Source organism: Loxodonta africana, chromosome X, assembly GCF_030014295.1.
Source record: "Loxodonta africana isolate mLoxAfr1 chromosome X, mLoxAfr1.hap2, whole genome shotgun sequence".
Classification (NCBI taxonomy): domain Eukaryota; kingdom Metazoa; phylum Chordata; class Mammalia; order Proboscidea; family Elephantidae; genus Loxodonta; species Loxodonta africana.
Genome location: NC_087369.1, coordinates 53,773,263 through 53,790,662, shown reverse-complemented (window position 1 = coordinate 53,790,662; position 17,400 = coordinate 53,773,263). Strand labels below are relative to the sequence as shown.

The 17,400-nt window shown below is 38.8% G+C and overlaps 1 long non-coding RNA gene across 1 annotated transcript in view; it reads left to right on the top strand.

The window, feature by feature from the left end:
- Positions 1-17,400, top strand: part of LOC111752776 (uncharacterized) — a 59,474-nt gene that overhangs the window by 14,685 nt on the left and 27,389 nt on the right. Inside the window, exon 3 of the long non-coding RNA XR_010319768.1 lies at positions 13,581-13,901. This is a non-coding gene — a long non-coding RNA (uncharacterized LOC111752776). The remainder of the gene's footprint in view (positions 1-13,580; positions 13,902-17,400) is intronic.

The following is a 17,400-nucleotide window of genomic DNA, read 5'->3' as shown; positions in this document are numbered from 1 at the left end:
TGAAATGAGATTAGTGGCCAGGTGGAGACCAGGAATACTTATCACAGTGTATTCAAATTGATGTTATTGTGGGGCTTTACTGTACTTGGCTAAGAGTAAGCCTCCTCTCCTTCCATGCCACTGTCCTTTTTATCATAACATTTCCGAGAAAGGAGGCTAATTCTGTTTGACTAGGTTTAGGTCTGTTGTATGACTTCTCAGTATATGCCATGTTTTTGTACTAAGAATTTGACATTGACAAGTACAGGTGTGATTTTTCTAGCATTCTTATTAGTGTTATTGAGTTTCTTGAATTTGAAGGTTGATGCCTTTTGTCAGTTTTGGAAAATAATCAACCATTGTTTCCTCAAATATTGCTTTTGCCCTATCTTGTCTCTTACCTTGTTCTGGTTCCCCAGCTACATGCCCATGAGACTCTGAGACTGAGTTCCATATTATGATCTGTTCCCTGCCTTCCCCCCCTTTTCAAACTGGGTTTCAATATGGCTGTTTTCCATTGACTTGTATTTTCAAGGTTACTACTTCTGTATTTTGCTAGGAGTCCTGGTGGTGCAGTGGTTAAGCATTCGGCTTTCTCACCAAAAGACTGGCAGTTTGAATCCATCAGCTGCTCTTTGAAAACCCTATGGGGCAGTGCTACTCTGTCCTGTAGGGTTGCTATGAGTCGGAATTGACTACATGGCAAAGGGTTTGGTTTTTTCTTTTTTTTTGGTGGGGGGGTATTTTACTATGTCTGTCTGGCCCGCTATTAAACCCATCCAATGACTTCTTAATTTCAGTTCAATTCAGATAACTGTATTTTTCTTAATTTCAGATATTTTATTTCTCTAGGGTGTCCATTTGATTTTTTAAGCTAGATTTTAGTTCTCTGCTGAAATTCTCCATCTTTTTGTCTATTTCATCCTTTTTTTTCCCTCTTATTTTCTTCAACCAATTAATCGTAATTTAAAGGTCTTGTATACGAAATCCAATATCTGGATCATCTGTGAGTCTGCATCTATTGCATTTTTTTCTCTTGACTATTAGTTACCTTTTCTTGCAATTCATTTCATGTCTAATAATTTATAGCAGACATTGTGTGTGAAAGAATCTTACTAGCTTTAGATCATATCTTCCTCTAGGAAAGATTTCTACCGTTTCTTTTATTAGGAAAATATAGTGAGGGACTGATAACCTCCATTGTATTGGTGATTGTGCTAAGTCAAGGCTGACTGGCAGTTTTAGGAAGACCCAATCCAGCTATAGTTGTCCATGCTTCTCAGGCGTAGCTCTCCTGGGCTTTTGATTGAAAGCCTGGTGGATCTTTGTCTTTCTTAGCCCCAAAAGACTGGGAGATTCAATTCTACATTTGGAGGTCTTAAGCTAGCTCTTTAGCCTCCTGCCTCATTTCAAATTCTTGCAGTTGGCTTAGGAGAAAACTGGTTATGTATTTGAGGCAGGTACTCCTACTCCAGCAGAACTTGTCTCTGAGACACCTTGAAACTGGGAGATTTCACTTTGCCTTTAGAAACCTTTCACTTCGTATCTCTGCCTCCCTCACATAGCCCCAGAACTGAGCAAATGGGAGTATTTCCCATCTGTCCCATTAGCCTTGCATGTTCATCAAGAAGCCTTGCTGATTTCTCTTTTTCTCAGTTGAAATCCTTTCCCTTGGCCAAGTCTCATCAGTATGAGCCCAGAATTACTAAGTGCCCTGAGGAAGAAAATCAGAGATTGTCAGCTCACCTCAGAAAGATTCCCTTCTGACACTCTTGCCCTTGAGTCTCTTATAGTCAAACGGAAGCCTCCTGTTTCTTTCTGCATAAAACATATAAGATCTGAAATTTAGTAATATGCATTATTTGCATGTCCTTATCTATTCTCATGGAATCTTCTGTTTGAATATTAAAAAATTTCAGCTTCATGATAAAAGTAATTTTTGTAGTAAGCACCTGCTGACTCAGTACAATATTTCCAAAGATGGAAAATGGGAGTACTTAGATAATATGGTCCTCTTCAAAATATTTTCATTGCCTTTTCCAGTTTTAATTTGTCTAGAAAACACTTTGTAGGTAGGAGATGGTAATGGAGGCAGTTTCAGTTGGTTTAAAGCTCTCTCAGATGGATTCTTTATTGGACACATTATACTTCTCTTTTGTAGTAAAATGGGGCATGACTGTCATTACAAACTCCCATTTGTGAGAAGAATTTGCTCTGGAGAATTCTAGTTACACTAATAGGCAGCATCCATATGGTTTGCATATGTAAAAAAAAAAAAAAGTGAGAATGAGCCCCACAAATTATTTAAATTTGAACCATTTCATTCTTATAGGAGCAAGACTTTTTTTGAAGCTAAGACTTGGCCTGGGCTGAGCGCCCCAGGGCTGCTGGGGGTCTTGAATTCTAGTGTTGGCTCTGCTTCCCACAGGCCATTTGTCTTGGGAGAGGCCTCTGTTTCCTCATCTCAGAATGAGGATATTGAATAGTTGAATCCTAATCCTTTGCATTTCTGCCCCACGGATTCCTACTATTCATCACTTGTAAATTAAGGTTGTACTTGAATTTCAATGAACTATTGCCAGGATCAATTAAAAGAATAAACTATGCTAATTTGGGGGGGATCTTGAATTTATATGTTTGTGACACCAAGTGGAAAAACAAGGTGCTGTGTGTCTGTGTCTAAGCATGTGTTAGCATGAAAATAAATAGAAAAATAGTGATTTTCGAGTCCTGAATACCTGAATTTAAGTCCAGGTTTGTCACTTTATCTGCTTTGGGGGCTTGGGCACATCATCAACTTCTGTGAACCTGTTCCCTCAACCATAAAATGGATCTAGTTATACAGTAGCCTTAACTCTTCCCAGGGCTGTTGTGAGGATCAAATAAAATATTTCATGTGTGAAGCTTCTTTGTGAGTAGTAAAGTGCTGTAACAGTGTCAGTTTGTCATTAGGACTGTAATGATGCAGCCCTTGTCAGCAGTAACCATCTGTTTGTTGTGGCTGTCGTTATCAAAAGTGTGATGTATAAATGGCCCAAGGGTGTTTAAATTACATGCACTTTGACTTTTGTTTCCACCTAACTTTTTTAGGGGGGTTAACTGGAGCCCTGGTGGCGCAGTGGTTGAGTTTGGCTGCTAATTGAAAGTTCAGAAGTTCAAATCCACCAGCCACACCTTGGAAACCTATGGGGCAGTTCTGCTCTGTCCTGTAGGGTTGCTATAAGTCAGAATCCACACAATGACAATTTTGTTTATAAGTGTAAACACAAGGAGTTCTGGTAGCTCAGTGGTTAAGTGATTGGCTGCTAACCAAAAGGTAGGTGGTTGGAACCAACCAGCTGCTTCACAGGAGAAAGATGTGACAGTTTGCTTTCATAAAGATTTACAGCTTTGAAAACCCTATGGGGCAGTTCTACTCTGTCCTATAGGGTCTGCTATGAACAGAATCAGCTCCATGACAAGGGGTTGGGGTTTTTTGTTTGGTCAAGTATAAACTGACACTATTTTCAAGGTTGAGTTCCCTCCTTGGAGGTATTGAACTGCAAAAGGATCAGTGGGATTATTTTATCAGCTGCCTCCCCCTTTTAAAGATGGGTTTAGGAAGTTTGACTTACCTAAGGTGGCAGAGGAAACCCTGGTGGCATAGTGGTTAAGTGCTACGGCTGCTAACCAAAAGGTCCGCAGTTTGAATCCACCAGGCACTCCTTGGAAACTCTGTGGGGCAGTTCTACTCTGTCCTATAGGGTCCCTATGAGTCGGAATTGACTCGATGGCAGTGGGTTTGGTTTTTGGTTTAAGATGGCAGAGCTGCTTCCAGGTAAAACCACAACTAACAGTGGTAACTATTCTCTCTTTAAACCCTGATTTGTTTAGTTACTTAAACAATTTTGGTGAAAGACCAAAATGAAGAGATTTTTTTTGCTTTCGAACATTGGGATTTTCCACTTCCTTCTCCATAGCCGCACTGACAACGTTCACTTTCCTCCAACTTCATAGTCCCATTTCCCATTCTGGTGGTGGCACCTTTCCACATTCCAAATATTGCCCAATTAGGGTCCTTGCCCTGAAGCAGTTGAGCCAATGAAACATACTTCAAATCAGAAAGAGTGAGAAAGTTTATTTAGGGAGAGATACTACCAGGGATCCGACTGTAATGCAGACTGTCTCTATGGAGTCCCAAAAGGCTTTTTTTACATTGGAGCTTATATATGATTTTTACAAAGGTTAGAAGTGTCTTTGTAGTCCCTAGATGGCATGGCCGGAGGAGTTATTCATTACAAGATGGTGACAAGAGACTCTTTCTCAGACTAAAGAGATACATGGCTAGACATCTCCTTATCAGGCTAAAGATAACACACATCAGACACCTGGGCTCTAATTTTCTGGTGAGAGCTTGTAAGTCACAGGTGGTCAGACTGAACAAAACAAAGTTATTAGCATCAGATCAAAACAAAGAACAAAGTTACTTGCATCAAATCAAAACAAAGTCATTAACAAAGGTATGTGAAAAGGAGAAGGCAGGCAGAGGAAGGAGGAAACTTGTAGGTTTGTCGAGGTGTTAGTTATGTCAAGCTCTTGGTGGCCCATTTTGAAAAGGAGAAAACATGTTGGGGAGTATTAGGGTCACACAAAGAAGGTCCTTCATGTCCACATCCAAAGCTGACCTCCACATGTGCTCATTGTGACTCCTTTTATCTCCTTGGGGACACCTGATTCTAGCAGTTATTTTGACTGTGTCTGATATTGTCTGTCTTTTCCCTTCTGCTGGTTCTTCTCCTTGACCTACGTACAATTGTGCTGAAGCCTTGTGGATTTTTTTTTTTTTTTACTACTCCTCTTTTCAACACTTGACTTCTGGAAAAAGAAATTGGTCAGCAGAGCTGTTGTTTTCTCAACATGTCATTCCCATGACTGGCACATGGTGGTAGCTCAGAAAAGTAACCTGTGTCCCTTCTTCCTTTCCCCATCTCCTCCTGGTTCCCTGCCTTACTCCTCTCCCCCACCTCTTTTTACCCCTTTCCCCCTCTTTTTGTTCTCTATTTGTTTCCTGCCTTTCTCTTGTCCCCTGCTCCTCCTACCCCCATTTGTTGCTATTTGGCTTCTGACCTTAGGAAAACTAATAATGTATTGAAAGAATGCTGCTTGCCTGACATGTAATAGTCTTTTTAAAGATGTAATTTTACCATGGTACTGAATGTGCTATTTTAGTGCCAGAGTTTGGAGCTCCACTTTCTTGTGTTTTAACGCAAAGAGACATAATTCTGTGGATTTCTAGTCATATTAAAGAAAACCAAACCAAAACCAAACCCCACTGCCATCGAGTTCACTCTGACTCATAGCAACCCTGTAGGATAGGGTAGAACTGCCCCATAGGGTTTCCAAGGCTGCAAATCTTTACGGAAGCTGACTGCCACATCTTTCTCCTGATAAGTGGCTGGTAGGTTCGAACTGCCAACCTTTCGGTTCGCAGCTGAGCGCTTTAACTGCCGCACCACTATGACTCCTTTGTTAAAACCAAAACCAAACCTATTGCCGGGTTTAATTTGTGGATTATTTTTTAAAATCCCTTTTAAAAAGTGGGTAATTGCTAGGAGCTAATTTAAAATTCCTTGCTCCACATGCCAAAGGGACTGGGTGTTGGGCCAGAATCAATATTTTACAGACATCCCAGGTGATTGTTACCTAGTCTTTGCTCCTTGAAGGGCCATCAGCATCGGGTCACCTGGGAGCTGTTTACAATTGCAGGAGCTGGTTAGAAATGCTCACCTTGGGTCTTAGCTCAGACCTACTGACTCAGATTCTGCAAGATCCCTAGTAGATTTCTTGTACTTGAGAAGCGCTGATATAGATAGTCCTTGGAAATGCTGTTTTAAAAGAAAAAGTTTCTTTTTGAATTATTATTTACCTTTTAATTTGACCATAATGAATAAATCAGTAACAATTAGGTAAAAGAAAAAAATGTTTTTAGAGCATATTAAAAAAAAAACCCATTGCCATCGCATCCATTATGACTCATAGTGACCCTATAAAAAAAAAATAGGCATAGTTAGAACAATAATAATTTAGAAGTGTGTTTTTTAAAACTTCTAAGAAAAACAAAGTTATATTGCCTACAAGGTTTAATCTTAATTATAAACTGTTGGTCTGACATTTTGTTTAGCTTATTTGAATTTCAGAAATCTTACTCGATTCTTAGGAAATCAAATGCAAACAGTATTACAAATAACCTATTATGTAATGTTTAAAGAGAGCCTTTTAAATAAAATGGTAATTCTTGAACTAAAGAACCCCCCCCTTTTTTTTCTGATACTTGTCCTTAGTCTTTGATAGTAATCTTCTTGAGTTTCTTTATGTATGAATTGTGTGTAAGAGGACCTAACTCACTGAAATGTGGACACTAAATAGGTGGTGTTTGAAAATGCTTTACAGACTCTTAGATACCTGACCAACAGAAGGTGTTTGTATAGTTTTAGAAGTTGGCAAACATCTGTGGGGCCAACCCCAAGCCTGTATTTAGAAATAAAGTTTTATTGGCACACAGCCATGTCTGTTCATTTACTTGATTGTGTTATGCGATACAATGGCAGAGTGACAGACCCCACCATCCAAAACGTGATCCTGACACATAGTGACCTTTCTAAGGCTGTAATCTTAACAAGAGCAGACCGCCATGTCTTTCTCCCTCAGAGTGGCTGGTAGGTTTGAACTGCCAACCTTTCAGTTAGCTGCCGAGCGCTTAACCACTGTGCCACCAGGGCTCCTTATGGTCTTAATATCTGGCCCTTTGTGGAAAACGTTTGCTGATCCCTAGTATCAGTAATAATGTATCAATCAATTAATGTATTAATGTAACAATAATAAAAAAAAGTATCAATAATAATGGATGACGTTTTGTATGTATGTGTAATTCTTGAGAAAGGTGCCTGAAGAATCTTGATTTCTTTAAATAGGAAAAAAAAAAAAAGGGAGTCTATTAATTAATAGGTTTTTATTTTTCTTCTTTCACATTAAATGTTTGTGTTAGGGCTGCAGCCACAGATTAACTTTGCCACTTTTTTGGACCTGTTTTTAAGTCTTTCAGCCAATTCTTTTCGAAGTACTGAGATAATGCTCTCATTAGATGCTGCCGTTATTATACAAGCACAGTATTTTATAAATGAACTATGTGTATTTTTATATCTTCCTTGGATATATGCTACTTCCCTCATATAGCCCTGTGAATGTTTTCCCTCCATAACCTTCCAACCTTAGGCTCTTCCTTCCCTGGGATGCCATCTTGTGGTGGGCTGTGGACCTTCACTGGCAAACTCCTGCACAGCTTAGTCATCTAGCAAATCGAACCATCCTTAGGGTTGACTCATGGGAAACCCTGCTCAGAGTTAGAAACCCATCACATACCTAAGAGATCATGAATCATTAGACTGGAGAAACTTGGTGGTGAATACAACTTAGAAGAAATCTCTTCTACTGATTCTCAACCCTTTTTCTCCCATACTATAAATGGGCTTAGAGTAAACATACTGAGAATGAATAAAGAAATTACTAATCAGGGCTTTCTTTGAGATTTAATCTTAATTTACATTTAATTAATTCAGCGTTCTTTATACTTGGCTGTATATGATTATATACGTTAAAAAATATGTACATATACATACACACACATCTATGTATATATCCATGTAGTTTGTATGTGTGTGCACATGTGTATAACTAATTCATATTTCTGGTAAACTTTGTTACTGAAGAAGTTTAAGACCCCACCCTAATTGCTGTGACTTTTCATCCGGGTTCATGTTAATCTATCACTCATTTATAAATTAGTCAACATACAGGAGAACCTTTATGTAAAGGGTCATATCCATTATTTTGCTTTCCACTTAATAATTTCCAGATAAAAATATATTGATAAAACACACCAGTCCACCAATATTCCTTTGATTTTAAATAGCTCTGACAGTGACAGCTAAGTTCTTATCTAAAGATTCTAAAACATCCCTATAAGATCTGAGTAAATATTATACCATTTATTTGCATCTATTTTCAGGAGAGAAAAATATGTATGTGCCAAATAATTTGTTTAGCTCTGCATGCAGGGGATTACGTCTTTAGTTCCAGCAACACCGTAATAGTGAATAAACTTAAGAACCAGCTTATTCTGTTATAGCTTTCACTAGTCTACCTGGATGAGGATAAAGAGACATGTGTTACTCGTAGGAATTGACAGGTCTGGGATAGATTCAGCATAAATAGCACTTTAAAGACATTTGGAACTATGATATTCAGCTAAATGTTCCCATAGTTTAAGCTATATTCATTCCTGAATGTTGCCAAGGATCCTAGTGCTGTGAGCTGCTTGCAACAGAAATTTGTGTGGTTGCTATGTGCTAAGAACCCTAGAATAAGCAAGTGGGAAATAATATCCAGATAGGAAAATATTGCTATAGTAACAAATTATTTTTTCTGAGAGAAATTCGGAAAATAATGCAAGAATCACTGGAACTTTGCCAGAAATATATTTTGCACAAAATGGAGAATATAGAAAAACAAAAGTCATGCTTCTAATACTGCTTTTTATTACGAATACTTTTCTTTAGGATATAGAATAATTTAAAATGTCATATTTTAAGTGACTTTCTAATGCATTATTTATTTAGTTGGATCAGGGCTTGGACTGGTTCTTCCTGGTTCGGTCATGGCCGAGGAAGTGAAACCAGAACAGACCTGAATTTTTTAAAATTTGAGTGAACCAGAACAGTAACCAAAATGGGAAAAATTAGATTGAAGCCTTGCTGGAAAGCTAATCTCCCTCTTAGAAAACAAGGGCAGTGTAAGCGTTGCATAGCCACCAGATCTCTTGCTGGTCGGATTTTGAGCAGATCCAGAAACAGAGGTGCCCCACTCAAAGCTGGCGGCTGACTGCGCCACTTTGAATTGTGTCACACTCCACAGTCCTGCTGATAACCCAATATCATGCTTCAGGCTCCTGAAAGGGCTCACTACACCTCCTCCGAGTCTCCCATTTCAGGGCTTCGACCCTTAATTTTTCCAATTCCAGTTACCGGGCTGGATCACTCAAATTGTAAAAATTTGAGTCTGTTTGGTTTTGCTTAGTCTGCCATGACTGAACTGATTTGAACCGCTTTGAAGCCCTGGTTTGGATAAAGTCACAGGAAAAGGTGCAAAGACCCAAGAAAAAGTAATGTTATTTCATTTTTTTCTTAGCATGCAATACCAGAATATACTCTTCACGTGAAATAGTGCTCTAGAGGTTAATTGTATGTCTTGTTTAATTCCATTATAACAGATAACTTTCTTGATTATGAAGGTCTTTATATACAGCCTCAATCTCTTCAGTTGCTCTTCACCGCCTTCTGTTTCTCTTCTTAGTTCAGAAAAAACAAAGGCCACGTAATTATTAAATCCGTCATTTGATTATAAAACATTGGCAGTGATTTATTTATGTATTTATTTATGTATTTATTTATGTATTTATTTATGTATTTATTTATGTATTTATTTATGTATTTATTTATGTATTTATGTATGTATTAATTAATTAATTAATTAATTAATTAATTAATTAATTAATTACCATCTTCTAATGTGTTGGTCTCAACCTTAGCTGCACATCAGAATCACTGCAGTTTTTCCAGAATATAAATGCCTGTGCAGATGATGATAGGCAGGCACCCTGCCTCATCCCGTTTATAAAGGAATACTTTTGATGTTTCACCGTTAAATATGGTACTTACTATAGGTTTTTGGTATGTTTCTTTTTTCAGAGTAGCAAGTTCCTTTCTGTTGCTTAAGTTTTTGCTTTTTTAATCATAAATAGATGTCACTTTTTCTACATCTATGGAAATGAGAGTATGATTTTTCTCCTTTAATCTGTTAATGTGGTAAATTACTTTGACTTTTTTTTTTTTAAATGGTAAACTAAGCTTGGATTCCGGATTTAAATCCAGCATGATCAGGATGTATTAAAAAAAAAAGAGCCTTTTTTAATAATATTTTCTTTAGGATTTTTGCATCTATGATCATGAATGAGATTGGCCTCTTGTTTTCAGTTCTTGTACAGTTCGAGTTGAGCTTTTGGATTAGGTTTATGCTAGCCTTCAAGTTGAGGAGGTTGCCCTTTGCTCTCGTTCTCTGGAAGGGTTTGTATAATTTATCCTGATGTCTTTGTGTTAAGTGTGAATGCTTCTTTAAAGTTTTAGTTGAACTTGCTGCTGAAGCCATTTGAGCATTCAATTAATTTTTTTCCTGTGGAAAGGCTTTTAAATTACTGATTGAGTTTCTTAAAGGATTATTCAGGTTTTTCGTTTCTTGTTAGTTTTGATAATTTTTTCTTAAGAATTTTTCCAATTCACCAAAACTTTTTTGGCATAGAGTTGTTTGTAATATACTCTTTAGTTATCTTTAATATCTACAATTTTCTCTTAGTTGTATTCATCAGTCTTCATTAAACATTTATCATTTCATTGATCTCAAATGACCACCTTTTGTCTTTGATGACCATCTCTATTTATTTCATGCTTGTTTTCTCTTTCATTTATTTCTGCTTATTAATACCTGCTTCCTTGTACTTTCTTTGGGTTTATTTTGCCCTTATTGTCTTAAGATAAATACTTAGCATTTTAATTTTTAGTTTTTCTTACTTGCCAATGTATATATTTCTTCTAAGTAGCTTTGATCCCACAAGTTTATTTATATATAGTAATTTTGTTACCTAGTTTAAAATGTTTTCTAATTTATATTTATTTCTTCACTGACCCATGGGTTACTTTGTTCTTATTAGTTGGTGTCCAGTTGATTTCGACTCAGAGCACCCCCATGTGACAGAATAGAACTGCCCCCATAGAGTTTTCTTGGTTGTAATCTTTACAGGAGCAGATAGATTACCAGGTTTTTCTCTTGTGGAGCCACTGGGTGGATTCCAACTGCCAACCTTTTGGTTAGCAGCTGAGTACTTAATTGTTGTGCCACCAGGGCTTCTCTAGGTTAAATATATTATTTAATTTTCAAACATGCTGGGGCTTATTTAGTTCTGCTTAAAGAACATCATTTAGTATTTATTTTGTAGATTTGTGGTGTTAATTTTTTTTTTCAGTTTTTGTTAGCCCAAATGTCTTTTTCACCTTCATTCTTGTTGGATATGTTCACTAGGTATAGAATTCTGTTATCAGATGTTTTCTTTTAGCACTTCGAAGATTTTATCCCATTACTTTCTGATTTCAGTGATTTGGGGAAGTCAGCTTTCAGTATAATTGTTGCTGCTTTGAGTGTAATCTGTCTTTTTTCTCTGGCTACTTTAAAAATTTTTATTTGCACCCTTAATTTTCTGCATTTTTACTATGATGTATTCAACTATGGATTTCTTTTCATTTATCCTTTTATTTGGGGACTATTAGTCTTTTGAATCTGAGATGATATCTTTAATCAGTTTTGGAAAATTCTCAGTTATCATCTTAAAATACTGTTTCTAGACCATTTTCTCATTCCTGTATCTCTCTCTGAGACACCAGTTAAATATAGGTCAAACATTCTTAGTGTATCCTCTGTCTCCTCCTGTTTTAGTTATCTATTATTGCATATAAACCACTCAGAAAATTAGTGACTTAAAACACCAACAAGTTCATTATTTGTAGTGATTCAGTGGGTAGACTAGGGCTCAGTTGGATGGTTGTTCTGCTGGTCTTGCTTGGGGTTTGTCATGCAGCTGCAGTCAGAAGACATCTGGGACTTCTTTGAAGATGCCTTCTCACATGCTGCTGTCCTTGGTGGGGACAACTGGAAGCCTGGGCTCAACTAGGGTGCCCCAGGACATCTTAGTCTCAGGGCCTCTGTTTTTCAAATGACCTTTTATCATGGCCTGTCTATACGGTCTCTCCAGCAAGGCAGCTTGGCTTCAGATGGTGACTCAGGGCTCCCAGAGCACAAAAGTGGAAGCCGCCAGGCTTTCTTAAGACATAGCTCTAGAACTAGCACAGTGTTACTTCTTCATTCCTTTAGGTAACTTGAATCAAGGAGCTAACCCAGATTTAATGCGGGAGAGGGCTGCACAAGGACATGGACGCTGGGAAGCATGGTTTGTTGTGTCCTGCCTTTGGAGACTACCTACTCTACCTCTTCTTGCTCTTTTCATCCTTATTCCTCTGTAATTCATTATGAATTCTTTTTTATCTGACTTACCTTTCTGTTTACTAATTCTTTATTCATCCATTGAATTTCTAATTTTTTAAAATTATGTCTTCAGGTTTAGAATTTATATTCTTTTTCAAATCTATTATCATTTTTTAAAATTAGTTTCCAGTTCCCCATTGAAATTTTCAGGTTTGGCTTTTAGCTCCTTGTACATATTAAGCATAGTTATTTTACATTTCAGTTCTGGCAGTTCTAATATTTACAGTCCTTCTGTTTTTTTCGTCTTGTCTCTCATTTCTGTTCTTTCTTGCACATGGTTTCTTCATGCATAAATGTTTATCTTTGACTGTGTCAGAATATTGTGTTTGAAAAACTTTTAGAAGTAATTTGAGACCCAGGATGATGTCATATGACTTTAGAGAGTGATTTTGTTTTCTTCTGTCAGGTGCCTGCAGGTATGAGGTTTTTGGAACCATAGTAATCCAACTCTATGAGCCACCCAGATAATTTAAAGCCCAGCTGTAAGTTCATATGAGAGCTGGTTACTTTCTGTTCACTTTTTTATTCAAAAGCGAGGTGACTTAACCGTGGTGGTCCCCAGTGTCTGTTTTTTTTTCCCTGCTAGAGGCCATCAGACATGACCTTCATCCTCTCAGCTTCCAATAGTATCAGCAAACACCGCGCCCCGCCCCCGCCGCCCTGCAAAAACAGCCCCAAGTATCCTACCCATCCACTTTCAGACTCAGTACTCAGGTAGTTGCTCACCATCTTCAGTGCTCTTTGATGACTTTAAGATGCTTTCTTTTACTTTGCTCAGGTTCTTCAGCTACTTTCAGTGGGAGTGTTGGCCCCAAGTACCTGGTCCATTATTCCTAAAAGTAAATTGTTGCCGTAATTTTTAGCACCGATTTGCCTTTCAGTCTTTATATTTATTCCTTATATCTTATATGTATTCTTTTTATCTAAATATAGTACATACTTATGCTGATCATATTTATGCTGACCTTGGAGTACCAACAACTTATTATACCCATAATTTAATATCTGTTCTGGTCACGGTTAGGTTGTATTTTACAATCATAGACTATTAGAACATCCTAGGGATATCTAAACCAGGGCTTTTCAACATGTGGCTCATGCTCCTCCTGTAAGAATTATCTGAGAGAAATTAATAAAAATGATCTGGTTCAATTCCCACATTTTTCATATAAGGAAGCAAAGGGAGAAGGTGATTATGTTGAATTTACAGTTATATGATAATTTGTTGAGATACAGTTACAGTTGGCATGATTAAATATATAAATGTCTTTTATACATCTGTCTATGCTATAGTATTGTAACTTGTTTGTAAGTGGTGGATCACACCTTTAAAAAAACATAGTTTGAGTTACCTGTAATGGCACTCTAAGTGACCGTTGCTTAGGCGTATTAACTGAGCTATTTTTTTTCTCCACCAGGTTTCCATTTCTGAATAAGGAGAAGATGAGTTTCTCTCCCTATGAAACTTTCCCTTGACATGTTGCTGGGAAATCAAAAAGATAAAACAAACATGAAAACACACTTCTCAGTAGTGAGGTAATCATTTTGCATCCCTACTTGTGAAGAACCACCCTTGTGAATGCTGCATCGATTTCAAGCCGTTCTTACCAATTCATCAGCTCCAGAGACCCAAACTACCTACTCTGTCAGCATCCCTTTCTCGTATTGAGGCTGTAGATGAAGTGTCTTGAGAATGAAGTTGACTCCATGGTAGAACGAACTGAAAACTCCACAAATGAGTAAGTAAAGTTGTCATCTACTATTAGTTTATTAGGGTTTTGTGGATTGCTTGTTAGTTATCCCAGTTGTTTGCCATTTTAACTTTCACATACTAAAGTTTATGTAATAATGGCATGGGGGCATTGTTTGGCCTCCTGTAAATTCACAAAGGGGAGGTAGAATCAAGATTAACAGCCCGAGACTGGTTCCTATGAGGCAGAGGTCAGACATGCCCTCCTCATCACCATTACCAATTCTGACACCAACTATTCCTTTCATGGCACTCTACTTCTCTGCTGGGTTTGATAATTCATTGTAATGGCCACACAGAACTCACAGACAATACTCACAATTATGGGGTTTATTAGGGAAGTAACAGGTTACAGTTCAAGTTCAGGAATGCTCAGGATACACTTCTTCCATCAGGATAGCCTCTTCCCAGCTGTATTCACAGGCACACCTCTCTGACCCCTCAGAATCTGCCCTGCTTGGGCAAGTGTTACAAAGCTCTTTTAGCGCTGTGAATAAGTGCCTCAAGGCACCCCACTCTGCCAGTAAGCCTCGGCCCCCAAGGTGCTCAGCTCTAGTGCTGTGGGTTGGTAAACTAGCTCTACTAAGTGCCTGGAGGCATCCTACTCCACCAGCAAGCCTCCTGCCCGAAGGTACTCAGCTTTCTTGCTCTGTAGACTGGAAAGCCTACCATGCTGTCTCCTTCCGATCTCTCCAGCTGCCGTTTCTCTGCCACCACTTCTCACCGTCGTCAGTGTTATAGCTTTCTCTCTCTCTCAATCTCTTGGCTCTAGGAGCATCTCAGCACAGGGATCCCGGATCCAAATGTCGCACTCCGCTCCTGGGTCTTTTTCCTTAGTGGCAGTGAGATTCTCCTCCTGCTCTGGAATTGGCTGTGTTTTAAGCCTAGCACTATGGCAAAATTGACCAGTCTCCTTGGTGGGCCACAATTACCTTATTTGCGCAGTCCTACCCAATCACCTGGGAGGGAGTTGTATGACTATGGCTAGAAGGGCCACACAAAAGCAATCCATTGCGCCACAGATTTTGTTTTAATTTACTGTTTGTTATACTTTCCTTGCCTTTATTTTCACTTTTAAAATGCCTTGTAGTATTATGCTTTTAACAGAGGTGTAGAGGTGGCTGGGAAGAACATTAGATGATCAGAATTCTTTCCTCTTTCTAACCTTTAGAAAATTAGTTTATTTCTGGGAGCCTTTGGTTCTTCACTTCTAAAATGAGGGATTGGATTAAATGATTTTTAAAGCTGAGCCATCGATTCCTTAAAAAAGGCCTAGTATCCATTAGACATATAGGGTTGCTATGAGTTGGAATCGACTTGATGGCAGTGGGTTTATTAGACATCCAAGTGGAGATATTGCATACTTAGTTGGGTAGTTGAGTATTTCTGAGAGTAACAGTTCAGATGGAAGATAGACATTTGGGGAATCATCACTGCATTGATAGCATTCAAAATCATGAGGTCAAAAGAGGTCACCAAGGGAATGAGTGTAGGTAGAAAAAGGGGTGGCTTGAGGACCGCCCAGGACTGAACCTTCAGACACCCTCCTGTTCACAGTAAAGGAGCATAGAAGGAACCAGTGAAAGAGAACCAAGAATCTGTGATAAAAGAGAAAGTAACGTCTTGGGAGTCAAGTATAACAAGTGTTTTAAGAGGAAAGAGTGTTTAGTTGTTTGAAATGCTGCCGATAGTTCTGGTAAGATAAGACCTGAAAATTTGTCAATGGATGTGTCAATGTGAAGGTCATGGGAGACCTTGATAAGTACTGTTTTGGGTGAAGTGATGGAGAGGGGCACAAGCTTTACTGAGGTGAGTTCAAGAGAGTGTGGCAGGAGGGGAATTAAAGCGAGTATTAAGAAAACAAATCCGCTGCCGTCGAGTCTGTTCCAACTCATAGCAGCTCTGTAGGAAAGAGAACTGCCCCATAGGGTTTCCAAGGATGTAAATCTTTATGGAAGCAAACTGCCACATAATTCTCCCACGGAGTGGCTGAGGGGTTTGAACCGCCGACCTTTTGGTTAGCAGCCGAGCACTTTAACTACTGTGCTACCACTCTCTGAAGGAGCTTTTTTGTCAATAGGAACAGAGAAATGGGACCATAGATTGAAGGGGAGGTGAGGTCAAGGGTTTTGTTTTTGTTTCTAAGGTGGGAGAAGTGAAGTGATTGTAGGGATGTTTGTATGCTAAGAATGATCCAGTGGAAAGAGAAACATTTTATGGTAGAGAAGACAGAGCGGAGGCAAGAAAGATTTCATACATGAGTGGGTTGGCCTGAGCTAGAAGTACAGTATAATCATAGGAGAGAAGGTGGAGGATGTGAGTACTTTGGAAAGCACTCTGCTTTCTGGGAATAAGGTAGGATTGCACTTCCTGGTCCTTTATGGTGTGGTGGGGTCATGTAACTGGTTGTGGCCAGTGAGTTTTGAGTGTTAAGTGACATGTGTCATTTCTGTTCTACAGCATTTAATTGTCAGTGTGAAAACCATCAAAAGTTATTTTCCCCTTTGCCACAGTGACTGGCATTATTCTAGAAACTGGCTGCTCATCACCCTGCATTCCTGAATAAGGACAACATGGAGCAGATCCCCCAGCTGACCGTGACATTGAGGGCTGAGATACATAGTAAAAAGTCAAACTCATGTCATCTAGAGGGTGGTTTAAAGTTTTCAGAGCACTTTTGCACATGGAAGAAAATGAGAAAGGACCAGATGGTACAGTGGGATTGGCTTCACAACAGCCCAGACCTTCTTCCATTAGGATAAGGAGAAGGCCTCTTGCCTGCCCATGCTTATCCCCTGTGCTTCATGAAGCCCCTGTCTTGGTGGCCTCTTCCTTTTGTGTTTTTTTCCCCCTTTTTTCATATACCCTTCTCTAAAAAAATCTGTACTCTTCATTTGTGGTTTAAGCTTGACCGTAATAACTTCTTTTGTCATTGCTTCTTTTCCCTTTGTGTCATTATGAGATTTGGCTCTCCCTTGGGCAGTTGGTGGAGCCCTGGTGGCGCAGTGGTTAAGAGCTTGTCTGCTAACCAAAAAGTTGGCAGTTCGAATCCATCATCTGCTCCTTGGAAACCGTATGGGGCAGTTCTACTCTGTCCTCTGGGGTCACTATGAGTCGACTCGATGGCAAAGGGTTTACAGGCAGGTGGTGAAGGAAGAGAAAATGAGTGGGGTGAGTTACCATGATTCAGATTTAGCCCGGGAGGTGAAATTTGTAAGCACAAAATTACAACCCTTAGAATAAGCCATTCATGAGATAATGTGCAGAATCCTCCAACTTAAAAGTAAGGAAGCTGAAGCTTGAGGTTACTTGTGTTATTTACAGACTAATGGGGTAATGGGAAAGTATTATTACCTTCACATATACCCCTTTTTTGGATTCAGACTCTCTCCCCGCCCCCCAGTCTAGGGAGTGTTTGCTATTAATAGTAGGAATTGTCCATATCCAGTCTGTTGTATGTATACAGTGTGCCTCTTCCCAACCACTTC